The 18,554-nt window shown below is 36.3% G+C and overlaps 1 long non-coding RNA gene across 1 annotated transcript in view; it reads left to right on the top strand.

The window, feature by feature from the left end:
- The first annotated feature begins 293 nt into the window (after positions 1-293).
- Positions 294-18,554, top strand: part of LOC118000712 — a 103,003-nt gene continuing 84,742 nt past the window's right edge. The window contains exon 1 of the long non-coding RNA XR_004676535.1: positions 294-467. This is a non-coding gene — a long non-coding RNA (uncharacterized LOC118000712). The remainder of the gene's footprint in view (positions 468-18,554) is intronic.

Below are 18,554 nucleotides of genomic sequence, written 5' to 3'. Positions count from 1 at the left end.
CCACCATGAGCAGCAACAACAAAAGTCCAGCACTTCTGACATTAGCTTAATTTTATTCATTTTCATTTCCTCTGCTGCTAAGAATCCAGATCACAAACTGCTTTTTGCAGTTAGAAAATGGGATATGTTTTTAGACAAGGCATATCATATTGTTCCAATTTACCCACTTCCAAAGATGCTCGACCTTTGTGCACTCACAGTGCTTTCTTTTGCTAGCTTGAGGCCTTTTGACACACTGTCAGCTGGGCTCTGGCTCGCCCCATGTGACCTCAGAGCAAACTTTCCAACAAGATAAGGTTGCTGTTGAAAGTGTCTCTTGGGCTTGCAAACTTGGTCTTGCCTGTTCTGGTGTTTAGAGGGATAACAAAATGCAAAAGAGTACCAAGCTAACGTGTATTCTTTTCCAGACTCTATCTATCCTTTGTTGGGATTTTTTTTTTTAAGACCACATGAGATTTGGTGGTAAGGTAAGGAGAAAGTTTGGGAGACCTTCAAAATTGCCTATTCTTTTGCTGTTATGGTGAGTCATTTTAATTAAATGTATCTCTGGTGAGGTGTTTCCATGATCCTGCCTTTTAGTTCCTAACAACATTTCATCTCGTCAAACTCAGCTTTGTAAAACTCATATGCAAAGCTGAACTGAAATGAGGGAATGTAATTGAGTGGGAGGGAAACCTATATCACTGGTCTGCTTGTAAAAAATTGTTTCTGTGCTGGCTATGAGCTATAGTTTTGGCTGTCTTAGGAAAGACTTTTAAAAATCCTTGCTGTCAACAGGCTTTTGAGGTTTTCCAGACTTCAGGGAAAGTTAAATAGACCATGAAACATATAAGAAAGTATGCCCAGGCCATGAGAATTGGGAGAAACTAGAATGGTCCACAAAGAAAGTTGGCTGAATCTCTCTTGCTGGAAGTTTAGTAACATTTGGGGGCCTGCACCATTTTGCTTGAGATGGCTTAAGGGACATGGATGCTAGAGCACCTAAAATAATTTAAATGCTAACTGTTTTTCTAGGCAAGTATGTGGATTAAACACCATTCCATGGTCAAGGTCACCACTTTATTCCAGATTCAATGTAAATGCTTTGTCTTCACTTTCTTGGAATGTTTTTCTGTATAACTACATACAATTGTTTCTGAACAGATCTATAATGCTCTTCTATAGTGAGTACAGTATTTCTACTTCTCACTAAATGAAGAAATTGACTTCAGAGGCAACTGGAATGATACTTATGACAGACTTCATAAACCGAGATAGTTCCTGAAACATTGAGACCATAGAAATCACTAAAACACTAAAATTAGAATCACCCAATTTACATTGTTTTCATTATAAACCTAGTTCTCAGTATTCTTAGTTACCTTTTTACATATGCCTTGTCAACTACAACTTCCACATGACAACCAGTCTAAAATTTTCTGTAACATTTGCAAACTCTCTAACCCACCTTTGCTTTCCTCCCCTTAATCAACAGCCTCACTCTTATGGACGAAGAATATAGAATACACTCAGAACTTCCTCAAAATTTTGGCTCCAAAACAATCTATATCTCCATCCATCATTTCTTCCTCTCAAAAGAAAGGTAGATTTCACCTCTGATAATTTACAAGTAAACTTCCACTTGGGTATTTGCTTCTTTCCAATTCTTAGGTCTTGTTCATCAATGGCTTCCTCTTCTCCTTACATGGTTAGAAGGATATGTGAATTCTTCTTACTTCACATCCTTGCCAAACTTGGTACTTTTGGTGTTTTCAAGTTTTAGTCATTTTGGTACGTAGTCATTATCTCATTGTATTTTCAATTTGCATTTTCCTGACTACTAGTAAAGTTAAACACATTAACAATGTCTATTGGTCACTTGGATGTTATCTTTTTGAAGTACATGTTCTTTGAAGTAACTTTCTTTTCTCTGACATTCCAAACATTATATGTAGTCCTTACCATTGTTTGCTCTATACTCTTTTGTATCTTATGCACCTTATGCTGTTATTCTGGGTGTTCTTTTCCTGATCTTTCTTTCAGGCTATTAATTTTCTCTTTAATTGTGTTAATCTGTTGGCAAAGCCACCTATTAAATTCTTAATTTTGTTTATTGAGTTTCAGAGTTTTAGAATTTCTGTCTGGATGCTTTTAATATTTTTAAATTCTTTAATCAATTTTTTATTTTGTCTTTTATCTCCTTGGACAGCATTTGAAGTTATTTTAAAATCTCTATCCATGAGTACCAATTTCTGAAGGCCCTGTGGATCTTTTTCTGTTGTTTGCTTTTTCTTTTTTATTGCTGTTTTGCTTTTGCTCATGTTGCCTTGTCTTCTAGTATGACTGGTTATTTTTGATTATGTGGAGGATCTCAGATTTAAGTATTTTGTAGATATAACCTGAAGGCTAGAATGATGTTATCATATCACAAAAAAGATCTAAATTTGCATGTGTTTTTGCTAGGAGCTTATGCTCTGGAGGATGCCTGGTGATACTAAGGGTGATACACCATTAATAAATTTCTTTAATCTAATTTAAAAGACAGGTGATTCAGAGAAACTGCAGTGCTCTGAGAAGAATGGTCAATTTTTGGTTTACTTTTATACCTAGACGGCAGCTTTGTAAGGTCCCAGTCTAAAGTGTAAAGGATTTACTGAAGCCATTTCCCTTGGTAGACTCTGGACTCAACTTTAGTTCTCTTAGACCTGTGAGGCTGTCAAAAGCACAGCCCAAACTCTCAAAAGCTTTCTTTGTAATTGTCAAACTTTCCCAGGATAAAGTAACCCTAAATTCTGTGCTTACCCTCATGGGCCTCTCTCCTTATTTTAGATCCTTTACTATTATGTTGGTTCTCTAATTTATTTAAGGATGTGAGTCTTTAGTTTTTAAAATATTTTATCTAGATTTTCCAATTGTTTTCAGTGGGAGACAAATCGTTTCATCTTCCATTAGTGGGAATATCTTACTGTTATCTTACTGCTTTTGATATTGCTATTTCTTGGTTTTATCATCTAAAAATTTCTTGGAAGAGGCTCCATAGCTCAGGGGTTAGAGCACTGGTCTTGTAAAAATTTCTTGGAAGGCTCCTTTTCTTCTGCACTGACTCTGTGCCTCTCTGGAACTATGTGCATGGCCTTCATGTTAAAATCTTTCTGAGTCTTTTCATCTAGTCACAGGCTTTCAATTACCAGACCAACTATATGGAGCCCAAATCTGTATCTTTGTCCAGATTTCTTTCTTTTGAGTGAAACACTCTATCTCCAGTAGCCCAACATACATGTCCACCTAAATAATTTGAAGACAACTCAGTCTTTAGTGAGTAAATCAACATTTTTATTAGGCCTATTCCTATCCCTGTCTAGGACTTAATCATACTGCTATATTACTTAATTTTTGGATAGGATCATCAACAAATGCTATCATCTCTTAATAATATTACCACTTTTCCACATTTGGATCCTCTCTTATTCTTTCTCTGACTTTCTGCTCCCAATCTAATTAATCATTGATCATATTGATTTTTCTTCCTAAGACTTCTCTAGACATCCACCTTTTTTTTTTTTAAACTTTAGAGACATATAGGTCATTTCCTCTGACAACAGTGATGCTTCACTGTTTAGTGAATGATCTAAGGTAAATTACTTAATAATTCTGTGTTTCTGTTTCATTATCTGCAAAATAAGCATGATAAAAATAATTAAAAAATAAAGTAGATTACATACATTGCCACAACTTTTCCTCCTCAATCTACCCTTCCCTTTGCAATGTAACTTTGCAGCATCTATCAGCAAGAGATGAGGTTGATTTTCCTATCTTGAAATCAGAGCTGGACTGTGACCTGCTTTGGTTAATAGAGTGAAGAAGATATTGTGTATACTAGGACTTAAAAGGCACTTAATGCTACTGGTCTCTGAAAACTTGCCCAACTATTATGTGAACAAGACTGAGCCAGTCTTCTGGGGAAAGAGACCCCATGTGGGATAGAGACAAACCTTCCTGACTGAGGCCATTATAGATCATAGCAACTGACTAAAGAGTATGTGTGATGCTAGCCAAGATCAGAACTGCCAGTTTAGAGAATTATGTGCTAAATAAATGATTGTTATTTTAAAGTACTATGTCTTGGGTTATTACCCAGAAAAAGTCAATTGATAACACTACTTCATAGGGTTATAGTGAAGATTAAATGAGTGAATATGTATAAAGTGCTTAAAACATTGTCTACTACACAGTAAGCATTATTAATTAATTTTATTAATTTATTAAGTAGGCTCCATGCCCAGTGTGGACCCCAAGATGGGGCCTGAACTCATGACCCTGAGATCAAGACCTGAGCTGAGATCAAGTGTTGAATGCTTAACCAACTGAGACATCCACATGCCCCCACAGTAAGCATTATTTAAATGCTAGTTATTATTATTCTTTGCCTCTTTATCCCCACTGCTATGACTTTTGACTCTCATCACCTATTACTTATTAATTGTTTCTTTTGCTGCTAATCTTTTTCCCCTCAAGTCCATTCTCCACAATTGCCTCTTGAGTGCTCTTCTAAAATACAAGTTCAATCATATCCATTTCCTCTCTAAAACTGAACTGAACCTTTGATAGTTATATTTAAGTCCAAATTCTGTTTAGTTATTTAAAGCCTGTCCAATTTTATTTTTTTATATATTACCTTGATTCATTTATGTGTTTATCAATGTCTGTTATGTTATATTGATTACTAGTAAAATAACTAAAAGTAGGACAGAAAATATTTTTTACAGCATAAAGATAAATACTTTGTAGTTGAGTCAGTGTGGTGTTTGTGGTCAATTTGGTTAATACTGGATGGAAGATTCAGAATATAACAATAATCCCAACATTTATCACATTAAAATAAGATTTGCTTTATCACACATTTTCCATAAACTAATCCACCATAAAATGCTATCTGTAAATTGTTGCTGTTAGATTTATTTGCACTATAAATATAACACCTAGTTCATCAGCATGGTTGGTGATGAAATGTTCTACTTCAGGAGTTTCCAGATGCAGCTCCCCTCATTGATACCAGATTGTTACATAAGATAAAAGCTGGGGAGTTTAAAAAAAAAAGAATATTCCAGTGCCATCCAAAACTACTGAATATGAATTTTTATTGGTACAATTAAGGAATCTGTGTGATTTCAGAGAATTTTTGGCTCATAGATCTCTGTTATAGCTAAGGAAAATTTTTAGTTATTTTGGAGTTAATTGAAAACTAGGGCACAAGAAGCTTAAAGAATATATGAGACTGGAATATATACGGGACTTGAATTCTCTTTCAAGAATGAGAAATTGTATGTTGATTTTTTTTGTATTTTACCAACTGTAGATATGATACTTGTTAATTAACCATAGTACTATTTGTTAGAAGAGTAGTAGAAGCACAATGTTTTCCATAGTGAATTTTATTTTGATTGAACTAAGCAAGATTTTGAATATGCTTTCTGATTTTTTTAAAATTTGGATTCCTTTTAGAAATTCATAGTTGATAAAATTAGAAGTGTTCTGGACCCTGTATAGGCCAAGGCTAAAATTTTGACTCTAACTCAGTTCTTTCATATTTTACATGGAGATATTAAAAGTGCCCAATGGGGAGGGGGTGCCAATTTGTTGATAGAGGAAGATCCTGAACTCACCTCCTCTAACAGACATCAAATTCAAAGCTACGTGTAGATCATTTCCCTCTGAAAAAGATCTGAAAACTAGATGAACTGCTCTACACAACAAAGGCTAAAAGGGCCACATTGTGATGGGTAGGAGAAGCAGAGACATGGTCTCACAAAAAATCCCAATCACCATGTAGCAATACACAATAGAGAGGGATTTCACCAACAGGTACTTCTCCTGGTGGAGTGAAAGTTGAATACCCCAGATCAGGCACCCTGGCCACAGGGATCTGCCTGTTATGCTCATCCAAAAAGATGAGCTGCCAGATTGTCATTGGAAGATCAATGGGACTGATGTCCAGGGGTCCCAAAGTGGTATAGGAAACTGGAATTCTCTTCTTGGAAGATTCATGTGTGGTCTTACTCACCCCAAGACCCAGAAAAAACAGCACTTTGAAAAGTGCCTGGAAGGTGATTCTTTTGCTAATCAGGGGGCATTGACTAAAGGGATGGTGGACATTGGAGATGTTCCCTGGAGATAGAGTCACTGGTGGATGCCATTTTTACATTCTCCACATAGTTTGTTAAGACAAGTGGGCAAGCTTGGACACAGTGCCTTCCACTGCCTTGCTGGGATGGGCAAAGGTGAGCAGTGGTGGCACTTGCTGAGACCAGAGAGCATGGGTGGTTGCAATGTTTCTCTGCTCCCTGGTTTGGGTGGACAAGTGCAAATGGTCATGAGGTTCTTCCACTCCCTAGCTAAGTCTGTGAGAATGGGTGGTTGCAAAACTCCTTGGGCCCCTGGCTGGGGCTGGCAAGTGCAAGCAGTCATGATATTCTTCCATTTCCAGCCTAAACCTAGCATACATGCGCACATAAGGCATTCTCCCACTGAATTGCTAAAGCCCATGGGCATGCACAGAAAAGACATTTTCCTGATGCCCTTTTGAAGCTGGTGAACATATCTCAGCTGCCTTGCTAAAGCCAGTGGGAGTACATGATCAACACAGGGGACATCTCTTGATTGCTTGGCTCTGGTTGCCAAGAGGGCTGGCATTCTAGAGCTCCACAGTACTAAAAAAATTAGAAAGACAGCTCTTGGCAGGCTACCACTCCCAGGGCACTGCAAAAATATCAGACTAAAACACAACCCAAGTTTTCTTATGAAAAAGACCTATTTACTTAGCCTGGAGCTTTGGCCTGAGGAACAGGGTTCAGATTTCCCACATATCTAAAACCTAGGGAGGTGCTCCTGGAAAACAAGCAGGGACACACCATCCTTGTATACTTCCTTGGCCTCAATACAGATTGATGACACTTACTAGAAAAGAGCTCCAATTTTTTGCAACAGTTCTCCAGGGGATACCTTCAACTCTTCTGATCTAGAGGCCAGCAGGGATTATGATTGTGGACCATGAGACTAAATATATTTACATACTTTAAACACTGCTGCTTGAGGATCTGACTTCCAATCATTCTGAATCTAGGTGCTAAATAAGAATCTCCCCTTTGGATCACTGACAAGTCTTGACACTTCCCAACAATGGGGGCATGTCTGGGCTCTGTGCTGACCTGGGTGCGTCGGGGGGGGGGGGGCGGGCAGGTGCAGCAAGAATACTCTACCTGTCAAGATTATCATTCAGATTTGAAGGAGAGATAACAAGTTTTCCAGTTAAGCAAAAGCTAAAGAAGTGCCTCACTACTAAAGTGGTCTTACAAGAAATATTAAAGGGATTTTTTTAAGCTGAAAAGAAATGGCATTAATTAATATCAAGAAAACACACAAGTAAAAAATCTCATTGGAAAATGTAAATATATAGTAAAGATAGTGGATCAATCACTTATAAAGCTACTAAGAAGTTTAAAAGAAAAAAGTAGTAAAGTTAACTAAAATTAAAATAATTAGTTAAAGGGTACATAAAATAAAAGATGTAAAAAGTGACATCAGAAATATAAAATGGGGGTGAGGAAATAAATATGTAGAGTTTTGGAATGTGTTTAAAGTTAAGTTGCTATTAAATTAAAATAGAATCTAAAGAATCTAAACATAACACTAAAGGAATTCATCAAACCAAAATGAAAGAGAGAAACAGACAAAAGGAACTACCAAAACCGCCAGAAAAAAACAAAATGGCCATAAGTACATATCTATCAATAATTACTTTAAATGTAAATGGACCAAATAATCCAATTAAAGACATAGAAAGGATGAATGGATTTAAAAAAAAAAAAGACATATCTATATGCTGCTTACAAGAGACTCACTTCAAAAATAAGGGCACACACAGACTGGAAGTGAAGGAATGGAAAAAGATATTACATGTAAGTTGAAACAAAGAGAAAGCTGACAGAGTTATGCTTATGTAAGACAAAATAGATGTTAAAACAAAGATTGTAATAAAAGACAAAGAGGGGCACTATGTAATGATAGAAGAGTCAATCCAACAAAAACATAACATTTATAAATATATATGCACCCAACATAGGGGCACCAAAATATAAAAGCAAATATTATGATATCTAAAGGGAAAAATTGATAGTAATATAATAATAGTAGGGAATTTTAACACCCTACTTAGATCAATAGGTCATCCAGACAGAAAATCAATGAGAAAAAATTGGCCTTAAATGACACATTAGCCCAGATGGACTTAATATATACAGAACATTCTATTCAAAAACAGCAAAATACACATTTTTCTCAAGTGTACATGGAACAGATCACACAAAACAAGTCTCAATAAATTAAAGATTATTGAAATCATATCAAGCATCTTTTCTGACCCACAATGGTATGAAACTAGGAATCAATAACAAGAAGAAAATTGGAAAAACTACAAATACATGGAGATTAAGCAACATGTTACTGAAAAACTACTGAGTCATAGAAAAAAATCAAAGGAGAAATTAAAAAAATACCTATAGACAAATGAAAACAGAAATATGACATACCAAAATCTATGGGATGCAGCAAAAGTGGTTTTAAAAGGGGAATTCATAGCAATATAGGCTTACCTCAAGAACAAAAGAATTCTCAAATAAACAATTTAAATTCACACCCATTGAAACTAAAATAAGAAAAATAAACAAAGTCCAAAGTTAATAGAAAAAAGAAAATAAACATTGGAGCAGAAATAAATGAAATAGAGAAGAAGTAAAAAGATAACAGAGAAGATCAATAAAACTAAGAGCTGGTTCTTCAAAAAGATAAACAAAATTGACTAACCTTTAGCTAGACTGACCAAGAGAAAAAGAGATCAAGTAAATAAAATCCGAAATGAAAGAAGAGTAGTTAAAAATAATGGCAGGGGCGCCTGGGTGGCTCAGTCAGTTAGGTGGCTGCCTTCGGCTCAGGTCATGATCCCAGGGTCCTGGGATCGAGCTCCGCATTGGGCTCCCTGCTCAGTGGAGAGCCTGGTTGTCCCTCTCCCTCTGCCTGCTGCTCTGCCTACTTGTGCTCTCTCTCTCTTTGTCAAATAAATGAATAAAATCTTAAAAAAAAAATAATGCCAAAGAAATACACATGATCATAAGAGACTACTATTAACAAGTATATGCCAATAAATTGGACAACCTAGAAGAAATGGATAAATTTCTGGAGATTTAAAATCTTCAAAGACAGTAAAATCTGAATAGACCAATTATTAGTAAGGAGATTGAATCAGTAATCAAAACCTCAGAACAAACAAAAGTCCAAGACCAGAAGGCTTCACTGATGAATTCTACCAAACATTAAAAGAAGCTTTTAATATCTATCCTTCTCAAACTCTTCCAAAATATTGAGAAGAAGGGAAAGCTCCCAAACAATTTTTAGGAGGCCACAATTAGGCTGATACCAAAACCAGACAAAGACACCACACACAAAAAAGTAACAGGCCAATATACCTGGTGAATATAGATGCAAAAATTCTCAACAAAATATTAGCAAACCAAATTCAAAAATACATTAAAAAGATCATATACCATGATCAAGTGGGATTTATTCCAGGGATGCAAGGATGATTCAACACCTGCAAATCAATTAACATGATACACTATGTTAACACAATGAAATATTAAAATCATATTATCACCTCAATAGATGCAGAAAAAGCATTTGATAAAATTCAACATCCATTTTTGATAAAAACTCCACAAAGTGGGTATAAAAGGAGTATACCTCAACATAATAGAAGCCATATATAACAAACCCACAGCTAACATCATACTTAATGATGACAAGCTGAAAATATTTCCTCTAAGATCAGGAATAAGACAAGGATGCCACTCTTGCCACTTTTATTCAACATAGTACTGGAAGTCCTTGCCAGAGCAATTAGGCAAGAAAAAGAAATAAAAGGCATCTGGATTGGAAAGAAAGAAGTAAAACTGTCGGGGCACCTGGGTGGCTCAGTTGGTTAAGCGACTGCCTTCGGCTCAGGTCATGATCCTGGAGTCCCGGGATCGAGTCCCACATCAGGCTCCCTGCTCAGCAGGGAGTCTGCTTCTCCCTCTGACCCTCCTCCCTCTCATGCTCTCTGTCTCTCTCTCATTGTCTCTCTTGCAAATAAAATCTTAAAAAAAAAAATAAGTAAAACTGTCACTATTTGTAGATGACATTATATTATACATTGAAAACTCTAAAGGCTCTATCAAAACTGTTAGAACTTATAAATGAATTCAGCCATCAAAAGAATGAATTCTTGTCATTTGCAACTAGAGTGAAATAAGTCAGTCAGAGAAAGAAAAATACCATTGATTTCACTCATATGTGGAATTTAAGAAACAAAAGAAACAGATGAACATAGGGGTAGGGAAGGAAAAATAAAATAAGTAAAAACAGAGAGGAAGGCAAGCCATAAGAGACTATTAACTATAAGGAACAAACTGAGGGTTGCTGGAGGGGAGGTGGATGGGGGGGGGTGGGCTAAATGGGTGATAGACATTAAGGAGGGCACTTGTTTTGATGAGCACTGAGTGTTATATGTAAGTGATCAATCACTAAATTCTACTCCAAAACCAATACTAAACTATATGTTTGAATATAGTATATATGTATGAATTTAAATTAAAAAAAAAAACACAAAAAGTAATTTATACCCTAGATCACCCCTACTAGGAACAACAGTTGATTTGCTTTAGCTTGGTTTTCTCTGTTAGTATAATAATCGTGAAATTCTCTTAGCAAACACCTACTTATATACCATTTTTTTCTTTAATTGAATACTGTTGAGAAGTGCATAGGATATGTTTTAGTTCAAGATCAGAGGATCTATTTCCATACAGCAACTTATATATATAGAATTGGGCTTGAGAATTTTAAAATGAGATAATCGTGTGTTTTTGCTTTCTTATATTAAAGTATCAGGTATAAAATAAAGATGAGAGGAAAGCAACTTATAATCATATAGCCTTTCCCTTTTGTAGAGGTAGCATTTTTAAAGTTTACAAAGCCCTTCTCCTTACATCATCAGGATGAACCTAAGAATAATGTACAAATAGCATATATGTCAAATTATGATAGAGAGCTTAATGCTACATTAAGTGCAAGAGAAGTAGATGATGCTGAATATTGCATATTAAAGCTCATGATTTCTTGAAGATTTCTGGTCCTCATTGGAGAGGACAATGGTAATTTAAAAAAAAAAAAACTTAGGTACAGTGGTTGTGGGAGTAGTAATCTGAGATTTTGTGCCTTGAATATTTTTCTTTCTTTGGATACATAAAGTAGCAGAGCATGACTCCATGTGGGTTGGTTCCACTTTGTGTTTTGGCTTTTGTATTTCAAAATGGAATAGTTTTCCTTGGCAGACTCTGCAGTAGAGTAAGTCTAGTGTAGGTGGAGTGCATATGTATTTTTTTTTTTTAAAGGAGAATAGGGATTTGCACAGTGACCCAGATGTGTGCTCTCTGAACTCCAACTGTCTGTGTTCAAATATGCAATGTGAAGTGAACAGGATTTAAAGAGACCCTTTGGATACCTTGAGGGTATTTCTTGCACAGTGTTTTGGCAGCATGCTCTTCTAGCTGAATTAGATTTATTGCTGAAGCACTAAATCTTCATTATATGTGACAACCTTACTCCCCTGCCGTCCTGGTCCCTTTCCATTCACAGTCTTTTTTTTTTTTATTCCAACATCTTTTTCTTCCCTTTCCCTAGCCCCCAAATCCCAAAATATTCTACATTCCAGTCTATCTGAGAGTTAAAATTGCATTAAATTTCTGAATGTGTCATTCACAGATGTCAGAAAGTAGAAAGAATGGTAAAGGTTAAAGACGTCTCATCCAATCCATCAGTATTTAGCCAGGAGTGCACTGGAGCTTTTAAAAGTGATCTATATGGCTAGATGCCTGACATAACTCTATCAACGCGAAGCAGTCATAAACATTCTGGCTAGGCGTAGTTACAGGTGAGTATTGAAAAAGAATACTATCTCAGGTGTGAGGTCCTGAAGCTGTCACTTATCTATCCAGCACTGTAGGCCAGGGTAAAGAGTCAGTACACACGTTCAGTGGACTTAATCTCCTGTTGAACTACTCTGGAATGTTTAATAACTTAAGAAAGACTAGACCAGATGCACTTTAGAATAATTGGATAAATTTATAAATATCAAGAAGGCTAATTTTAAAAATCCTGCCTGTATAGGTAATTCCACCCAGACCCAAATTGCTTATCAATTATCTGGCTTGTTTAAAAGTTGTGATATTGTTGTATATTGTTTGTCTGCTTACCACAGTAACAATAGATTTGAGGAATATCAATCATTATATATGAAGTTAGCAAATATACCTTGCCATACCTCATATAGGTACTGCATGAAAGTCATTTGTTCATTCACTCACTCACTCATTTATTCATTTAATAAATATTGAATACCTGATATATGCCAAACACTATGAGATGTATAATTGTGAACAAGACCAACAAAAGGTGCCCCTCTCAGTGAGCTTACATGAAGAGGTGAGATTCAGAGAAGTAGGCAATTGTAAATGCTGAAGAAGGATGACATGTAAGGTATAGTAGTACAAAGGGCTTGTAACTGAGCCTCTTGTGGGGAATGGGGGAGAGGAGTAGGGAACAGGAGGATGATGGTTAGACTGAAATCTGAATGGTTAGTAGAGTTAGCCATTTGAAATAGGTGGTGTCAAGTAAAGGCACATAAAAAGGATTAAAGGTGAGAATGGAAATGACTGACAGGAACTGAAAGCAGTTCTGTTTGTCTGGAGCATTTGGAGTAAGGAGAGAAGAGCAAGAGTTGAGGTACCCAAAGGAAACAGGGTGCTTGTAGATGTGAACTTGGTGAGGAACTTCCGTTGCACATCTACTGTTCATAGACCGTTATTTATGGAGCTTCCTGATTCCTACAGAAATGCACTTCACCTGCCCAGTGTGCTTTAAAACATTAAATGCTGTTTTCAGCTGCCACTGTGTTCAGCTTCTAGATACATGAAAGTGACAGAAGTAGGGAGACAAAGAAACAAGCAGTAAGTACATGTTTTCCTGTCCCATTGAAAATCTGTACATCTTCTTTTGCAGTTAAGAAAGAGGCAATGCCATTGCTACAAAAATGAAAAGATATTTATAAAAGCAAGTAACACATGAGGAACATAAATGACAAAACTAAACAAAAAACAAAGCTACCCTGGAAAAAGTTAAAATTTGGTTTAGCCTAAACCTAAAGCAACTAGGAAATTATGATTTAAAAAGAAAAATTAAATAGAAGAAATCATTCCATAACAAGTATCTCACCATGCTCTAGACTTCTTTGGAGAGTACTGTGGTTCCTGTCGTGAGAAGTAATCCAACCAGATGGCAGTACTTCCACTAACCCATGTTATTGTGGTGGGGTTCCTACAGATGCAGAATATTATTTATTCATGATGCTGAAACATGACTTTGCATTCTTCCGGGGGCTAAGTTCACTTTAAGTGAATTTAATAGTGGATTTGGGGACAAGTGCTGCTCCGATCACTCAAGGTCACCTTCCGCTGAAGTCCGATTCCTTTCCCTGATGTCAGTGGCAGTTGTGTGTAAGAATTTGGCCCACTGTTCTAAAGATTACCCAGTTTGTTGGGGTCTTTGGAGTCCAGTCTTAACCCAGAACCTCAACACAGCTGAATTTTAGACGGCAGGTGCAATTTCCCAAGAACATAGGTCAACAAGCTTTCCAGGTGTTAAATATATACACATTGTAATATACACCTTAGAACTTTAATTGACATAGTTTCTGCTAAATTCTTCTTCGTGGTCGGTGGTTTGTTGAAACTTTTCTTGGTGTGTTCTTTTATAAATGAGAACAGGTTCGTTACTTTAAATTTGGCTAATATACAAATATGATAAACTCATTTTTAAAAAAGCCTCCAAAATTTTCCCAGGTATGTTTTCAGTGTAGACATAATGAATCTTACTTGCAATAATTTCTTATTTGCCAAAGACTTCTTTCACAAAACACACTGGGTAAAATGGCCATGTATCTACAAAAGAAAGTAAAGAGCACATCCAACTTCATGCAGTTTATAAGATATGCTGAATGATGCAGTTTTCTTTACAATTTCTTCCAATCCTTTAAAAACTACTTGACATGTCATCTTTGTCATGAACTCTTTTCCGAATTTTGTAAGTCAGATTTGATACTGATTTTATTTCAGTCTCTTACTACTATCTTAAACCTCTCTTCATATTTTGTCTTGTATGTACTTGTGAACTCTGTTAACTTTAAAGATAATTAGTATTAGAGACCCTGCATTATGTTTTAAGTACCCTACATTGTATAGGTGGGTACCTCTTCTATAATATGCCCTAGAGGAAATAGTGTGATATACTGGAAAAAAGGAAAGGGAGGGCTTTGGAGTCAGACACACCATGGCTTGATTCCTGTATTTGCAGTTCCTGAGCTAAATGGCTATAGGAAACATACTTAAACTTTCTGTTCCTCAGTTTTCTCACTTCTAAAATAAGAACATTAACACATACTGTGCAAGTCTGTGCACTTAGAAGGCACTAAATAATTGCTACCTTCTTTCTATGCTTGAGTAGAATTTCAATTTTTTTAAAAGATTTTATTTATTTATTTGACAGAGAGAGACACAGTGAGAGAGGGAACACAAGCAGGGGGGTGGGAGAGGGAGCCTGATGCGGGGCTCGATCCCAGGACCCTGGGACCACGACCTGAACCGAAGGCAGACACCCGACGACTGAGCCACCCAGGTGCCCTAGAATTTCAATTTTTAGTTCAATAGAAGTATCTTGTGTTTTCCAAGGTATATGTTTTCCTTGTACACATATTAATTTAGAGATACAATAACTTTTCCAGTTATTATAGCCAAGTAGTTTAATTTACCTCTAAAAGTTATAGTATCTGAAAGAACAGCCCTGCCTAACATTTAATGTACAGTGAGGTGTGCTTAAAGATACTTATAACCTTTTTCTTTATGCCTGTGGAGGTCCCCTGTGTCATGAAATGGAGTGTTGTTAGAAACAGTGAGAAGTTAATGAATCAACAACAGCCCAGTGGGCTGTTATTTACAGTAACATTACAGAGATGATTTATGCCCATGAGGTTCTGAGGTGCCAAGGGAACTGAGATTGTAAATTAATGTAGATTTAGCTTGTTGCACAGGACGTGCCGGTGGCCTTTGTTTTCTATTTTGAGGCACAACAAAGGACAGAGGGATGACGTACTAGCCCAGACACCAGCTAAGCTCACATTACATTTCACACTCTGGCCCATCTTCTCATTTCTTGATTGTGTGAAGAACATTTGCTATTTTATTTTCATGTTGTGATACCTGTAGCCTCCTCCTGCAGCCTCATGACTGATTCTAAATGACTGAGGACCTCCCACCCTATTTCTTTCCAGGTCTAAAGGCACCTGCTGCCATTGCATAACAGACTCAATAATGTGTTCTCATCATGGTGATCAGCAAGTGCCTCTGTCAGTTGTCCTTAAAAGTCACCAGAAGCATTTATGCAGATTACATGCACAGTCAGGGTGACTTCTGAATGGGCAAATGTCAAAATCATTGCAGAAAGTCACTAATCTGATAAAATTCAATGGGGTTGCAGAATGTTTGTGTTTCTGAACTTGTGTATATGAAGATTTCCAAATCAGATTCACTTGCAATGTCAAGGTTAAGGTTTTGACTTTTCATTTTGTTGTTTTGGGTGATTATTTGAGAAATATATAAAAAAAAATAGAGACAGAGCTGATAATTCTGAAAGTACATTTTAAAATACTTTATCTTTTCAAGAATTTTACCATAAGAGAAATACTATCTTGACATTATAGAGAAACTTAATAATATCCTTAAAGTATTCTGGCTAGTACAAGAAGGACCAGAATAAGAAGCCAGGTCTTTTGAGTCTTATTTGAGTGTTATTTCTATTATAGAATTGCTCCTCTGACCATCTGTGATATGAGCAATGTAAATTTTTTTATTTGACAGAGAAATTTATAAATGGATACATGTACATAAATATGTATATATTCTGTGTGTACACATCTGCCTATGTAAATATCTATTTTTCTGCACCTTATACCACAATATATTTTAAGCAGTGTTTCACAATGTACCCAAAAACATACCAGAGCCAAAGAAAATACAACTAATAAAACATTGGGAAGTTTAAAATATATTATAAGGCAGAAAACAGAATATAAAGTATGATGACACAGCTAAGAATAAATATAAAATTCATATTAACAAATGCAAATGAACTAGAGTCAATTAAGAGAAAAGCATTCTCAAATTGGATCACAAAGCAAAACCAGCAAAAACAAGAGACTTATTTCACACAATGTGACTCAGAAAGATCAAAAATTAAATGATAGAAAAGAACATACCAAACAAATGAAAATATAATACAAGAACACATATCATTATGTCAGACATGGTTGAAATTGGCACACAAACACTAAATGAAACTTAGAAGAGTCCTTAATGATGACAGAGAGCACTCTGCAGTGAAAATATGACATCTGTGAATATCTTTTTGCCAAAAACATAGCACTGACATTCTTAAAGCAAAAACAAACTCAAACACATACAAAAATACACAGACAACATTGATACCTTATTTTTATTCATTCCTCTTAGTCCTTGATGCGTTTATTAGAGAAAGATTTTTAAGGATACTGAAGCCCTAAATAAAACAAAGCAAGGGATAAGATAATGCTGACATGACAAACTCTGGATGTCCTTGGAAACAAACTATATGCCTTTATTACAAGTACAGTGACCATTTACAGGATTAATTATATGTAGGATTTTAAAAGTATCTCAATACACGCAAAATAGGAGAAATAATACAGGCAACATTCTCTGATCACAATGTAACACAAACAGAAATAATAACTAAATTGGAAAGTGACAAATGCTTCCACTCACAAATAAAAACAAACAAAACCCCCCCTTTTTTTTTAGATTTTATTTATTTATTTGAGAGAGAGAGGGTGTACCTGAGAGAGCATGAGCAGCCACTGGGGGAGGGGGTGTGATTCAGATGGAGAAGGAGAGGCAGACTCCCCACTGAGCAGGGAGCTGGATGCGGGGCTCGATCCCAGGACCCTGAGATCATGACCTAAGCCAAAGGCAGGTGCTTAACTGACTGAGTCACCCAGGCACCCCAACCAAAACCTTTTTTGAGCGAGAAATCAAAACCAAAATGAAAAATACCTGGAAAATGACATGAAAGCACTTATATCAGAACCTATGAAGTATAGCTAAACTTTGGAAAATTCTCAGCCTTTATAGCAATAAAGAAGAAATAGTTAAAAGAAAAAAACCGAAGTGAGTATCTTAGGGAGGTAGAAAGGAATAACAAATATCAATAATATTGTAATAACTTGGTATGGTCACAGATGGTAACTACACTTACCATGGCGAACACTTCATCATGCATAGAATTGTAGAATCAATATGTTGTACACCTAAAACTGTAATTGACACACATTGCTATGTATGTCAACGTATGTATGTATGTATACAATTACATGCAATGTATGTCAATTACACTTCAATAATAAAAATTAAAAACAGTATCTGAAACAGCATCAGCCATAACGACAGAAATGGCCAGCCCCAGGGTGGCCCGCAGCTCCTGCAAGCCGATAAGCAGGCAGCTGAGAAGGTGGCAGATGCCAGAAAGAGGAAGGTCCAGCGTTTGAAGCTGGCAGCAGAGGAGACACAGATGGAGGTGGAGCGAGAGCAGGAATTCCAGAGCAAGGAGAGGGCGAGATTTTATGATCCGCGAAAAGGAAATGAAGACCTCGTTTAGCCTCTCTACTGTGGTTTCAGGAAGATGTTCCATTTCTCAGTCTCTCTTTTTGTCTCTAAGTTGGTCTTTCTCTTTATTGGTTTTCCCCTTTTCCAATTTCCCCAAAGACCCTTCAGATAGATGCTCACTGCTTCCTGAAATCTAAAGTGATCCCGTGTTGTGTTCCCTTGTATGCATGGCCTTTCTTTCTATATCCTCAACACCTTTCTCTTTGTAGCAATGAAAAAGTGTCAATAGAAAAAACTATGGGTAAATAAAGAAATTAAAAACAAGAACAAATATTTTTTTTTTGAGAGAGAGAGAGAGAGAGCATGCAAGTGTGGAGGGGCATGGGGAGAGGGAGAGAGAGAATCTTAAGCAGGCCCCACGCTCAACGTGAAACCCCACACGGGGCTCAATCTCCTGACCCTGAGACCATGACCTGGGCTGAAATCAGGAGTCAGAGGCTTAACTGACTGAGCCACTCAGGTGCTCCAGCAACAAGATAATTCTAAGAAAAGTAGAAGGAATATAATAGTAACAGAAAAGCAAAAATTAATAAATTAGAAAGTGGAAAAATATAGAACTACTGAATAAATCCAAGAACAAGTTATTTAAAAATTGAGTAAGCAATAACCTTATCAAGGAGAAACAAGAGGAGAAAGTGCAAATAACACAAATAAGAATTGAGAATGGGGAAATAACTA

This window comes from Mirounga leonina, unplaced genomic scaffold (genome assembly GCF_011800145.1).
Source record: "Mirounga leonina isolate KUSES-001 unplaced genomic scaffold, KU_Mleo_1.0 Mir_53, whole genome shotgun sequence".
NCBI classification, from domain to species: domain Eukaryota; kingdom Metazoa; phylum Chordata; class Mammalia; order Carnivora; family Phocidae; genus Mirounga; species Mirounga leonina.
The sequence above is the reverse complement of the archived record's forward strand: the minus strand, read 5'-3'. Positions and strand labels throughout refer to the sequence as shown.